General features: G+C 47.4%; 2 protein-coding genes across 14 annotated transcripts in view; one reads left to right on the top strand and one right to left on the bottom strand.

Annotated features, from left to right (window-relative positions):
* Nucleotides 1-12,793, bottom strand: part of LOC310761832 (retinal guanylyl cyclase 2-like) — a gene marked incomplete at its 5' end in the record, with an annotated part of 299,090 nt that overhangs the window by 122,594 nt on the left and 163,703 nt on the right. The gene's annotated exons all lie outside the window — the stretch shown is intronic.
* The window catches only part of EMSY (EMSY transcriptional repressor, BRCA2 interacting), a 44,392-nt gene continuing 40,078 nt past the window's right edge, over nt 8,480-12,793 (top strand). For 10 of the 13 annotated variants that reach the window (XR_014547105.1, XR_014547106.1, XR_014547107.1 and 7 more), the window contains exon 1: nt 8,486-8,622. The gene's annotated coding sequence lies outside the window, so the exon portion shown is untranslated. Of the gene's footprint in view, nt 8,623-12,793 lie in introns of all 13 variants that reach the window. The other 3 variants (XM_083609566.1, XM_083609559.1, XM_083609561.1) reach the window with 2 other exon arrangements.

Here is a 12,793-nt window from a genome sequence, read left to right as displayed (position 1 = left end):
GTGCTTTAGTTGAGATTCCTGCATTTCAGCCTTCCCTGTCCCTCCCACCAGACAATTATATTTCTTTAGCTCAGCATAACTCGATACTTTTACTTTATTTTTAAAGGAAAGGGAGAAAGGATGTGAAGAAACCTAAGAAACACCGCATAAAAGGAAAAACGAACGGGGAGGGAAGAGGAAAGCAAGTGGTACAGCCGCTTGCGTTGTTTACTGGCAACCGGAACTATCTCACGATTCCCATAATCCCTGGTGCCCTTTGCCTGTGGAGCTTTTCGTCTGTCTCTCTTTAACTGTGCGGACTCAGGTCTCCCGCGGGATACCCGGATGCAGAGCTCCTGCGCCTGCGCGCTTTCTTTTATGCAAATAAGAAGGAGTCCCACCCCTCTCTTCTGTCGCGGGAGGTTCAAACGCGCCTGCGCCTTGGAGGAGCCTGAAGCGGGAAGGTTGTGCGCATGCGCAAGGAGAGGGTTGGGAGAGCTAGAAAATAACGTTATTTTTAAAGGCAAACTAGACAAATGGATGGTCAGAACAGGGGGGAAAATACAATAGTAAGACGAGGTCGAGGACAGCAGAAAGGTGATGGACTTTTGCAGTGTCCTCCTACCACATTTCAGAGGAGCAGTGGAATGTGCAAAAGCCCAACAGGCTCTCACCAATATTTTTATTTTGTAAACTGCCTTGTGGTCCTTGGATGAAAGGCAGTATAGAAATTTAATTAATAATAAGAAAAATAGGTTTGGGACACACCAAGCTCATCCTGGACACTTAGGGGGCTGAGCACACCAACATCTCACATTGGGAAGTGAGAGAGGAAGGGATTTTGTGTTTTCATTTTGATAATTTGTTTTTTATATTCTGATTTTATGTTGTAACCGCCCCGAGACCTGTGGGTATAATAGGGTGGTATAGAAATTTAATAAATAATTATTGATTATTATTTTTTTAGAGGATGGTAAGAAAGGGGACTGCCTTGCCATGGCGAAGTGGCTTGAATAACTCAGAGAAGCTATGAGCTATGTCATGCAGGGCCACCCAAGATGGACAGGTCATAGTGGAGAGTTTTGACCAAACGTGATCCACCTGGAGCAGGAACCGGCAAGCCACTCCAGTATCCCTGCCAAGAAAACTCCATGGACAAACCATAAAGAAGGCTGATCGCCGAAGAATTGGTGCTTTTGAATTCTGGTGCTGGAGGAGACTCTTGAGAGTCCCATGGACTGCAAGAAGATCAAACCTATCCATTCTGAAGGAAATCAGCCCTGAGTGCTCACTGGAAGGACAGATCGTGAAGCTGAGGCTCCAATACTTTGGCCACCTCATGAGAAGAGAAGACTCCCTGGAAAAGACCCTGATGTTGGGAAAGATGGAGGGCACAAGGAGAAGGGGACGACAGAGGACGAGATGGTGGGACAGTGTTCTCGAAGCGACCAGCATGAGTTTGACTAAACTGTGGGAGGCAGTGGAAGACAGGGGTGCCTGGCGTGCTCTGGTCCATGGGGTCACGAAGAGTCGGACACGACTAAACAACAACAACATTACAATAATAATCCACTGAACAATAATTCTTCGGCTAATTTGAGGGAAGTCAGAGCAGTCCTGCTTTTCCTGATGGAAGGCATTGTGATTTTTCTGACCTCCTCCTAAGCTCACTCAAAAGCAAGCCCCACTGTCTTCAAGGAAGCTTATGCGCAAGCAAACTTGCAGCCATTTATGTGTGCTGAAGGCTTGGAGGCTTCATTGACTGCCCTGGGTTGCAAGTGTTACGGTAAAAATCTGGGTGCGAGGCTGCTCAGCCACCCAGCTCGTCGGACTAAGTCCGCGGGTCCCTGCGGAGGAAAAATGAGCTCAGCCGGAGACAGGAGCAAGCTGCAGAAGATCCAAGTTTATTGCGCAACAGGTTCAAGGCAAGATTGAACAGCGAGAAAGGGGTGACATAAACTTTTGAAACTTCCCTCCATGTCCCAGAATACAGTGCAAAATACATCCCAGTTACATCATGAATACATTAAAGAGAGGTTGGGTTACACAGATTACATCATGAATACGTTAAGAAGAGGTTGGGTTACACAGGATTAACATATGGAGGAGGGAGGGGGGAATATGCAGAGCTGGAGATATGCGCAGATAAGCACATCCTGATGAGAAGACAATGGTCCATGTACTGGCATTTCCTGGGGGAAAGGCTTGGCAGAGTGATTTGACAGGATTAGGGTCTTGACACCTTGCTTGAGGGATTATGGAGGACAGGGGAGGTGTGATGGAGTCCTAGAGAAATTGAGCAAATTGGCATGTTGATTTTATATGAATTTTATAGATTTTAGTCCCTTTTGACATTGACAATTGGAAATAAATTGATATATTGTAGCGAAGAAGAAGGGGAAGAAGACATGCCCCCGCCTTCCGTATCACAAGAAAGGTTCCTTCCTTTGAAAAACCCCACAGGGTATGTGATTCCTCTGAGGAATGCAGTTTGAAATTTAGGTTTGATTACTGAGAGTGTGGCGAGCTGAACTCCTTCAGAAATCTGCTCTGGAGTTTATTGCCCCATATTTATTTACTCCCATTACACCCAGCCAGCCCTGATAATTTTTTTCAAGGATTTGTTCCATTATAGCCTCCATCCCATTGTTTTAGCAAAGAGACCAAGGCAAAACCCAACTTAAAAACAAAACAAAACTCCTTTGTGATAAAGCTTCCAGACATTCACACTCACCCCAAGTGTCCTGGAAATGGCTCTTGTATAATAAAATAACCAGAGCTGATCCATTAAAAAGACTTTTTCCTGTTGGGTAATGAGTTTTTAAGTATATGCGTGCTTTAGATTAACTGAGAGAATCCCCCTTTACATTTCAAAAAATCCCTCTACGTGCATACTGTTAATATTAGTACGTCTCTGTCTTTGAAACCATCAGCATTCAAATATGCATTTGCTGTATGTTTTACTAAAGAGCTTTCCAGATGTATACTCACATTTAATTTTATGTTTTTAGTGTGTTGGGAGGCTCAGAGCTGTATCATGGCACAGTCCAAGGAACATTATTGGTTTCTATCTTTTCTCTGGGGCAGGCGTGTAGGAATTCTGCTAAAGTTTCTTGTTGTGTGGATTAATTTTAAAATGGCCATGCAATTCCTATCATGCTGATAGAGCCACATACAGGTGATAATAGTGATAGATCAGTGGCCACAAGTCGATAACTTTCATTTCTGAATTTCTCCTGCGGACATAAAGAAATAAGAACTGCATAAATTTGTATGAGTGTATAACTTAATTTCTCTCTGTTCATTTTCTCTCTCTGACACACGCATCCATTCACAAGCAATATATGACTATTTTTTTTTGAGTTTTATTTATTAACGTTCTTATGTTACATCGGTAAACGTTATCATATTACATTACAAGGCTTATTATAATACAATTTTCAGCATGTATACTGTCCCTGACTCTCTTACCACAATACAAAGTTTATATACCTAAAGAAAAAAAACAAGGACAAAAAACTATTCCAAAATCATATATCTACGAACACTTTGGACTTCCTGTCTGTCCCGTTGTATATTCCTTTTTTACAAGTAAATGTACTCTTATTATTGTATATTTCTTTACATTTTGTCTAATACATTCCTATATCAATATGCACCCTTGGTCTTATTTCTCAGCTCAGTCTCTCTCCAACAATATATGACTATTCAGCACCAGAACCAGTAACCACAGAGAGCTAAACCCAGGGGTCAGCAACCTTTTTCAACAGGGGGCCGGTCCACTGTCCTTCAGACCTTGTGGGGGGCCGGACTATATTTTGCCATGATTATGACCCGCATTTTTGGCAAAAACCCTTCTTGGAACTCCAAATCTGCCTAGATGTGATTTTTTTGGTGGTGGGGGGGTTTCCCTCATCTACCCACACTGCATCCTTTGCATTTTATGCGTTGACAGTTATTATTTCTCTCTTAAGGCGGGGTGGGGGGCTGAGGTAAGCGTGCTATTCCTGTCGGCCTTGGAGAGCGTGTCCGCGTAATAATAATAATAATAATTTATTTATACCCCGCCCATCTGGCTGGGCTTCCCCAGCCACTCTGGGCAGCTTCCAACAAGATATTAAAATACTGTAATCCATTAAACATTAAAAGCTTCCCTAAACAGGGCTGCCTTCAGATGTCTTCTACAAGTCTGGTAGTTGTTGTTCTCTTTGACATCTGGTGGGAGGGCGTTCCATAGGGAGGGCGCCACTACCGAGAAGGCCCTCTGCCTGGTTCCCTGTAACTTGGCTTCTCGCAGCGAGGGAACTGCCAGAAGGCCCTCGGCGCTAGACCTCAGTGTCCGGGCTGAAGAAGGGGGTGGAGACGCTCCTTCAGGTATACTGGGCCAAGGCGTGTGTGCAGGAAAAAGCCGTTGGCCACGCTAAGTTAGGCCGGCGCCACTCAAGCAAAAGTGTTCTTTTCCCCCTGTGAGGGAAGAGGAGGAGGCGGAGGCGGCTATTTACCTTTCTGAAATATACTCAGAGTCGCAAAGTGATTTCATGCTCTTTATTCAGCTCATAGTGGTGAGGAGGAGTGAATGAATGTCCCGTAAAAGCATCTGCTTTATATACATTCTTTACACAATGGGCTGCACATGATTGGCTAATTCCGGAATTCTACTGTAAGCCAATCAGGTTGTGGATTCACTTCTATCTGGAGCATGATTGGGTGGTTCCTGCCAACCAATCATACTGCTGCCTTGTTCTAGGACCAATCAGACTGCTGCATTCTGAATCCTATTGTTCTAGGACCAATCAGACTGCTGCAGTTTGGATCCTATTCAACTCAGTACATAACACTTTCCATGGCTCGTACCGTGTAGCTAACAAGTGGCCTCCCCAGCAGAGCGCACAACTGCTTCAGAGCACAGCCGCACAGCGCTTCCTCCGACGTGGAGCACCGCCGCCACAGACACCAGCGAGCGTCGCTCCCGAGGCGCCTCCGAGCTCCTGCCGCCACAACTGCTCTTCCTGATGTCAGTCGCTGGCAGCTCCATGGTGGAAATCCGAACTGTGGCTCCTTTTCCCTCTCCCCCACCCCGGAAGAAACGATTGCTGCGCACGCACAACAGACGGAGAAGGGGCTTGTCTCAAGCAGCCGCCCGCCTCACTTTTGACCCCCAAGCCTGGTTGAGTTGCAAAAACCCATTGCACACGCGCGCTGTGCCGGCTGCCTGGATTCCCGGTCCACCCACGGGCTGGATCTAGAAAGCAATTGGGCCTGATCCAGCCCGCAGACCTTAGTTTGCCGACCCATGGGCTAAACTTATGCCAGAGAACATATGCCTTACAGTGGTACCTCGGGTTAAGTACTTAATTCGTTCCGGAGGTCCATTCTTAACCTGAAACTGTTCTTAACCTGAAGCACCACTTTAGCTAATGGGGCCTCCCGCTGCCGCCGCACGATTTCTGTTCTCATCCTGAAGCAAAGTTCTTAACCTGAAGTACTATTTCTGGGTTAGCGGAGTCTGTAACCTGAAGCGTCTGTAACGTGAAGCGTCTGTAACCCAAGGTACCACTGTACATTTAAAGCACCTTGTTTTCCAACAAAGGATCCTGGGAACTGTAGTTTATCCCCTAACTGGGCTACAATTCCCAGCACGCTTAACAAGCCACAGTTCTCAGGAATCTTTGGGGAAAATAAGGTGCTTCAAATACATCGTTTAACAGCTGCATCCTGTTTTCAGCTCAAGGCTGGGTGGTGGTTTTTTTGTCAAGGTCACCCGATTATTTTTTGGTGGGAGGAAAGAACAAATTGGTAAATCTGTCCTTCCTCTCTGTCTTTTGCAAACAGATGTCTTCTAAAGGTTGTATTTCCTTGGCTCGGGGGGGCCACAAAACTCCATACTCTCCAACACTTTTCCAATGAAAATAGGGATGCCCTAAGAAAAAGTGAGGGACGCAGGTGGCGCTGTGGGTTAAACCACAGAGCCTAGGACTTGCCGATCACAAGGTCGGCGGTTCGAATCCCCGCGACGGAGTGAGCTCCCGTTGCTCGGTCCCTGCTCCTGCCAACCTAGCAGTTCGAAAGCACGTCAAAGTGCAAGTAGATCAATAGGTACCGCTCCGGCGGGAAGGTAAATGGCGTTTCCGTGCGCTGCTCTGCTTCACCAGAAGCGGCTTAGTCATGCTGGCCACATGACCCGGAAGCTGTACGGCGGCTCCCTCGGCCAATAAAGCGAGATGAGCGCCGCAACCCCAGAGTTGGCCACAACTGGACCTAATGGTCAGGGGCCCCTTTACCTTTTTAAGAAAAAGTGGGACATTTCAGGATCAACTCAGAAACTGGGACAGCTTCTGTGAATCCAGGACTGTCCCTGGAGAGGAGGGACACCTGCACAAACACAACTTCCCGACAATCACCCGGGACACACGTACAAAAAGTTGGTATTGCAACACTGGTGGTCTTACCATTAAGAGGCTAAACCCAAACTTAAACAAGGACTGAATTTAAACCAGAGAAGAGGAACAGCATTGTCTCCCTGTGCTGTAGCTAAGTTATACGTTTTATTTTCTTCCCTGTTCACGCAATCCAATTGGAAAATTGCAGATAATTTCAACATGCTATTGGGAGCGATGCACACAGAGAAAAACCGGGGTGATGGGGCGGGGGGAACGGATCCTTCACTGTTTTTCTAAGAAAGGAAAACAGGTTTGCCTGACGGCTTGATGACAGTCGTGAACCAAAGACTCGCCCCGTGGCAGGAATGAGCTCCAGGATTCTGACAGGAGCTTCCTAATTTTATTGCTTTTTCCTCCAGGCTCCATTAGTGCCGAGGTCCCTGCAGCATTTCCAGGGAACTCCAACCTGGTAATTTCCGTGGAAAAAAATTGGCCCGAGTCAAGCCCGACACCGAGAAGCTGTCAGCGAGATGGGCTTTCCCCCTCTGCTTTAAATGAGCATTGTGCATTGCTCTCTGATCTGTGGCTTCCATGGCTAATGTCTGGTCCGTTGTGCCTGATGTCAGCACTTTGGACTGGGAGAGGGAGAGAGGAACACATCTGGAACATAATCATGGGGGGGGGGGGTCATAGCATTATCCGGAAGGAGCCCCCAGCTGCAGCCAGTGTGCACAGGGTGGACATAACAAATCTGATGAAATAAAAAAAATAATATATATATGAATTTAGAATTTAGAATTATTTTGAGGAGACTCAAGAGTCCCATGGACTGCAAGAAGATCAAACCTATCCATTCTGAAGGAAATCAGCCCTGAGTGCTCACTGGAAGGACAGATCCTGAAGCTGAGGCTCCAGTACTTTGGCCACCTCATGAGAAGAGAAGAATCCCCGGAAAAGACCTGATGTTGGGAAAGATGGAGGGCACAAGGAGAAGGGGACAACAGAGGACGAGATGGTGGGACAGTGCTCTCGAAGCTACCAGCATGAGTTTGACCAAACTGCTGGAGGCAGTGGAAGACAGGAGTGCCTGGCATGCTCTGGTCCAGGGGGTCACAAAGAGTCAGACACGACTAAACGACTTTTCCCGGGAGTCTTCTCTTCTCATGAGGTGGCCAAAGTATTGGAGCCTCAGCCTCAGGATCTGTCCTTCCAGTGAGCAATCAGGGCTGAGTTCCTTCAGAATTGATCGGTTTGATCTTCTTGCAGTCCATGGGACTCTCAAGAGTCTCCTCCAGCACCATAATTCAAAAGCATCCATTCTTCGGCGATCAGCCTTCTTTATGGTCCAGCTCTCACTTCTATACATCACTACTGGGAAAACCATAGCTTTAACTATACGGACCTTTGTTGGCAAGGTGATGTCTCTGCTTTTTAAGATGCTGTCTAGGTTTGTCATTGCTTTTCTCCCAAGAAGCAGGCGTCTTTTAATTCTGCAGCGATCACGGAGCCCAAGAAAGTAAAATCTCCCCCCTGCCTCCATTTCTTCCCCTTCTATTTGCCAGGGGGTGATGGCACAACACAAAACACTGTTGCTGCATGTAGGTTTTATTTTATGTGTTTTTTATCTTATATTTTGGAAATGTACATCCAGTGTTTTTTCCCTTTAATTTTTTTTGGGGGGGGCAAGAGAGTGGAGCCCTAAGCTATAGCTTGTTTAGCTTATATCTACATCCGGCACCGCGTTTGACTGTGGAACAGCCCGCCACTGGAGGTAGTGGTGGTGTTGAATCCTCCTTCCTCGGAGGTTTCCAAAGCAGAGGTTGGACGGCCATCCTGCCACGGATGATCTTAGCCGAGACTCCCGAAGTGGCAGGATGTGGGGGGCTGGACTAGATGCTCCTTGGGGGTCCCCCTTCCAGCTCCACGACTCTATGATTTCCCAACCCCTCTCCTTTTCAGCCAAAGCGCTGCGCTCGGGAGCCGGAAGCGCTTCCTTGATTCCAACCCGCCGGCGTTCGAAGCAAAGGCTGGAGAAAACTACACCCCCCAGAATGCCTCGGGCGCCGGCCTCCTTTCCTTTCCCCACCCCTCCCTTCTGCGCGTGCCTCCCGCGCCTGCGCGCGGCGCCCTTTTCTGCCCGCCATCTTGGCTCCCTTCAGCTGGCGCCGACGCCAAACAAACCCGCCGCCTCAGACGCCGAAGGTGCCCGCCGAGCTCGGGCGGCGCGGGAGGACCCATGGTTTCCCCGGGGGAGGAGCGGCAGGTGGGTCTCCCGGGGAGGAGGAGGAGGAGGAGGTGGGAATTGAGGGGGGGGGAGGGAAGAGAGCGAGGAGGAAGAGCAAAACCCTCCTCTTCCTCCTCCTTTGAAAGGGGGGGGGAGGGCAGGCCTGTCGCAGGGAGTTCCTCAGGTCTCTCCTTCCCTGCTTGCCTCTCCTCACGTTTCTGAGTTTTCTTGGCGCAAACTCGGGAGATAAGCTGTTTTTCGCTTACAGCATCTCGTCTTTTTTCTTTTTTGGCGGGGTGGTGGGAGACAAAATAAATAATAATAATAATAATAATTCGCTTTTCCCTTCCCTCCAATCTCAGTGGGATAATAGGCAGCTCCCTGTTATCTCAGGGAGATTTGATGTCCCTTCTTGTGTGTGAAATCAATGATCGCCTCCCTCCTTCCATTCCACCCCCAGTTTGAATGGGAGCTGATTTGCCTCAGTTCCAGGACTGGTTGTGGCGGCTCCTCTGCAAGCCTCTCTTCATCCCCCTCCTTCCCTCGTCTCTCTTTTTTGTGTGTGTGGGAGAAATAATGGCCTCCTTCCTTCCTTCCTTCCTTCTTTCCTTCCTTCCACCTTTTTGCATCTACATCTCCCGCTGTTTCCAGGTGGATGGAGCTCCCTTCCTGCATCGAAGGAGTTCATTACCCTCAATTATATAGGATCGCTCCTTTTCCGCCTGCCTCTCTTCAACCCCCCCTCAGATATTTGGGAAGAAGAGAAAATAGGGATACAATCACCATCGCCCCTCTTTCCTTTCCATCTCTTCTATTTACTACCCCCTTCCCCATTGATTGGCTGCTTTATTATTTTATTTCCTTTCCCCTCCCCCTTGAATTTTTTTGGGGTTGTGGGTGTGCTAGTGGGGCACAGAAGAGAATATATATGGGTTATCTGTAATTTCCTCATTCCTGCCTCCCACCCTCTGCTTTCGGAGGAGAGTCAAAAAAGACTGAAAACTGTAATTTCCCCTATCTGCCCCCCCTCCTTTCTCCGTCTTCCAGCTGTTCGATTTGACTGATATTCTCCACCTGTCAAGTCTCTCCCTCCCCAAATCGCCTTCTTTTCCATATCATGTAATATTTGTGTATATTGTTGTTTTGCGTAGCCTCTCATCGGATTCCACCACTGATTGGTTGGTGCCTGGTTCTCATTTATGTGTGTTTGGGCTCTTGGTACCTTTGCTCTCCCTTCCTCCCAGCTTCCTTTTCCTCTTCCTTGATTTTGGATTATTTCTCCTCCTTTCCCATATGTCTCCCTTCCCCATAAAAAAAAAAAAGCGGGGTGGCGGAGAGTAATTTGGAGCTGTGACTGTTACATTTCTCCCTGCCTTTCTCCTCTTCAGCCTCCCCATCTGATGATCTTTACATGCATTCCTTTTCCCCAGCCCTTTCCCTTCCCATATATATATCTATATTCACACACACCTTTGTGTGGGGTGCAATAAGGAAATAACTGTCCCCCCACCCCCGTTTAGCACTCCTTGGTTGGTGCTACTTTGCATGCCTGCCTCCCTCTTCTCCAATTCATCTCTCTGGTTTTTATCTTGTTCTTTTTAAGGGCAGAAAAGAAAGAGTGTTTCTGTGTCCCATCTCCCTCCTCCTTGCCCGCCATTTGATTGATTTGCTTAGCTGCTTTTTCTGTTTCTGCCTCTGATTCTTTTCCCTTTCCTCCAAGGGGTCCTTGCCAAATGGACCCATTTCTTTCTTTCCCACCGGATATTCCTCTGTGGCACCCCCTCCTCCCTGCCCCCTTTTCCGGCCTGTCTTCTCTGGGGTCTGCTTTTGTTGGCCCCTTTCCTTCTCCCCTTAATCCTCATTGTCCACCATTGCAAATAGTAGTGGGTAGTTAGTCTGTTGTCGAATGAAATATGCCCCTTTTTCCCGCTTTGACAGATTCATTCTCAATGTGGCAGCCCATTTTGAACCCTTTTCCTCACCAAGCCTGCAGCCTTGAGTTTGCCTACTTGTGAGGAAGTTGTGTTGCTCTTGGTTGATTTGGCTCTTAAGTAAAATAGGATCTGGTTCTGCAAGAATCAGCAGCGTGCACGCACAAAATCAGTGATTCATTTTCCATCTTGGGCGTCAGTTTTTATGGCCATCAAGTTTTAATGCCCCAGCGGCCAGTTCCTACATAGCATGATGGACCCACCAGGACAGAGATGGAAAACTTGTGGTCCTCCAGATGTTATTGGCTTGCAGCTTCCATCTTTCCTGACCCTTGACCTTCCAGGCAGGGCCTGATGGAAGTTGTAGTTCAGCGACATCAATCAGATGGCACATTTCCTGTCCTTGCCCTAAGTCTGCATGTACAGTTTGTGTGTTCCTCTTCCTCTTCTCATCAGAGTTTTTTTGTTTTGTTTTCTGGTTCTGTCCAGAACAGAACATGTATAAATTAGGGGCGGGAAAGAGTGGCAAACTCTTCTGAGATCCTTCAATTAAAAGTATTAATTAGGCTGCAATCCCGACCACACTTACCAGAAAGTAAGTCCCGTTGAACTCAGATGGGCTTAATGTTTGATATGCACAGAATTGCACTGTTAGTTAACTAATTGGTATACAGAGAGGTTAAACTTGAATCTGTGAGGCTTGGAATTAAGGGCACACAATTACTGTCCTTTTCCATCTATAAGACCAGGTTTTTTTACTTTAAAATTATGTGAAAAACTGTGGGTCGTCTTATGCACGGGGCAATCTCCCCCCTATTTTCTTAAATTGGAGTCCCTAAATTGGAGTCTTATACATGGGGGTGTCTTATACATGGAAAAATACGGTAATTTTTGACACTCGCTTTGGCTCTGGTTTATTACTTTAAAAAAAATGGGAAGAAGAAACGGCAAATACGAAAGCTGACCTTTTCTTCTCTGCACAAGTAGCGTCTTGTTCATTAAGTCATCTCTTCCTTCCACGTGTCATAAAGAAGGTTTGGATAACAGGCAAATGTATTCAAGTTTAATTGCTCAACTAGTTAAGATGTAGCTGATCTGTTTTAAAATCAAAATCCTTAGATCAATTGACAAACCAGTTTGGCGTCACCTGCTTTCCTGGTGGTAACTGTTTTTGCGCTGCCAAATCCAGAACGTTTATCCGTGACCTGAGGGCCTTGCTGCCAGTGTGTGGGTGTGGATATGCTGTTTAGATAGCTCCAGGGGGGCTATTAAGGCTGAACTAACCATTAATTCATTGCTTTGTGCAGGCCGGCCCCAGCCAGGTTTGCAGTGGCTTAATGAGGACTGTGATTGTATTATGTTAATATCAAAAGGTAGGGTGTATGGGGTTTTAGGGGAGAGGGAGTATCTCTGGTGGGGGACATGTTGTGCTTCTCAGGGGTACCTTGTCCACCTTTGGCCCCCACCCTGCACTCAGCCTCCACCTGTGGCTCGAAGAAGAAGAAGAAGAAGAAGAAGAAGGAGAAATAATAATTTATTATTTATACGCTGCCCATCTGGCTGGGTTTCCCCAGCCACTCTGGGCGGCTTCCAACTGAATATTAAAAACAATACGGCATCAGACATTAAAAACTTCCCTAAACAGGGCCACCTTCAGTTGTCTTTTAAAAGTAACATTGTTGTTTATTGCCTTGACATCTGGTGGGAGGGCATTCCACAGGGCAGGCGCCACTACCGAGAAAGCCCTCTGCCTGGTTCCCTGTAACCTCACTTCTCACAGCGAGGGAACCGCCAGAAGGCCCTCGGCGCTGGACCTCAGTGTACGGGCTGGATGATGGGGGTGGAGACGCTCCTTCAGGTATACAGGACCGAGGCGGTTTATAAGCTGTTAGCATGTAACATCGGCCACACCATGGGAAATAGATTTGACTGACCAGCTAAACCAGGTGAGGGTAGCTGATGGGTGTCAAACCCTCGGTATGTTGGGGACTTCACCTACATGTGAAGACAGGCTCTGGCGGATCGAGTGGACGAGACCAGTAGTGGGTCCAGTTGTCAAGAAGGCAGTTTCTGCATGTGCTGTAGAGCAGGGGTAGTCAACCTTTTTTATACCTACCGCCCACTAATGCATCTTTCTTGATGGTAAAATTTCCTTTCCGCCCACCAGTGCTCGATGGAAGGAGGATTCAGCTTGTGTCGTAGAACCCCCTACCGCCCACCTAGGATCCTGAAACGCCCACTAGTGGGCGGTAGGGACCAGGTTGACAACCCCTTCTGTA

Source organism: Podarcis filfolensis (genome assembly GCF_964270895.1).
Source record: "Podarcis filfolensis genome assembly, chromosome: 4".
Lineage (NCBI taxonomy): Eukaryota > Metazoa > Chordata > Lepidosauria > Squamata > Lacertidae > Podarcis > Podarcis filfolensis.
Note: the sequence above shows the minus strand (reverse complement) of the source record. Positions and strands in the feature narration are given on the sequence as shown.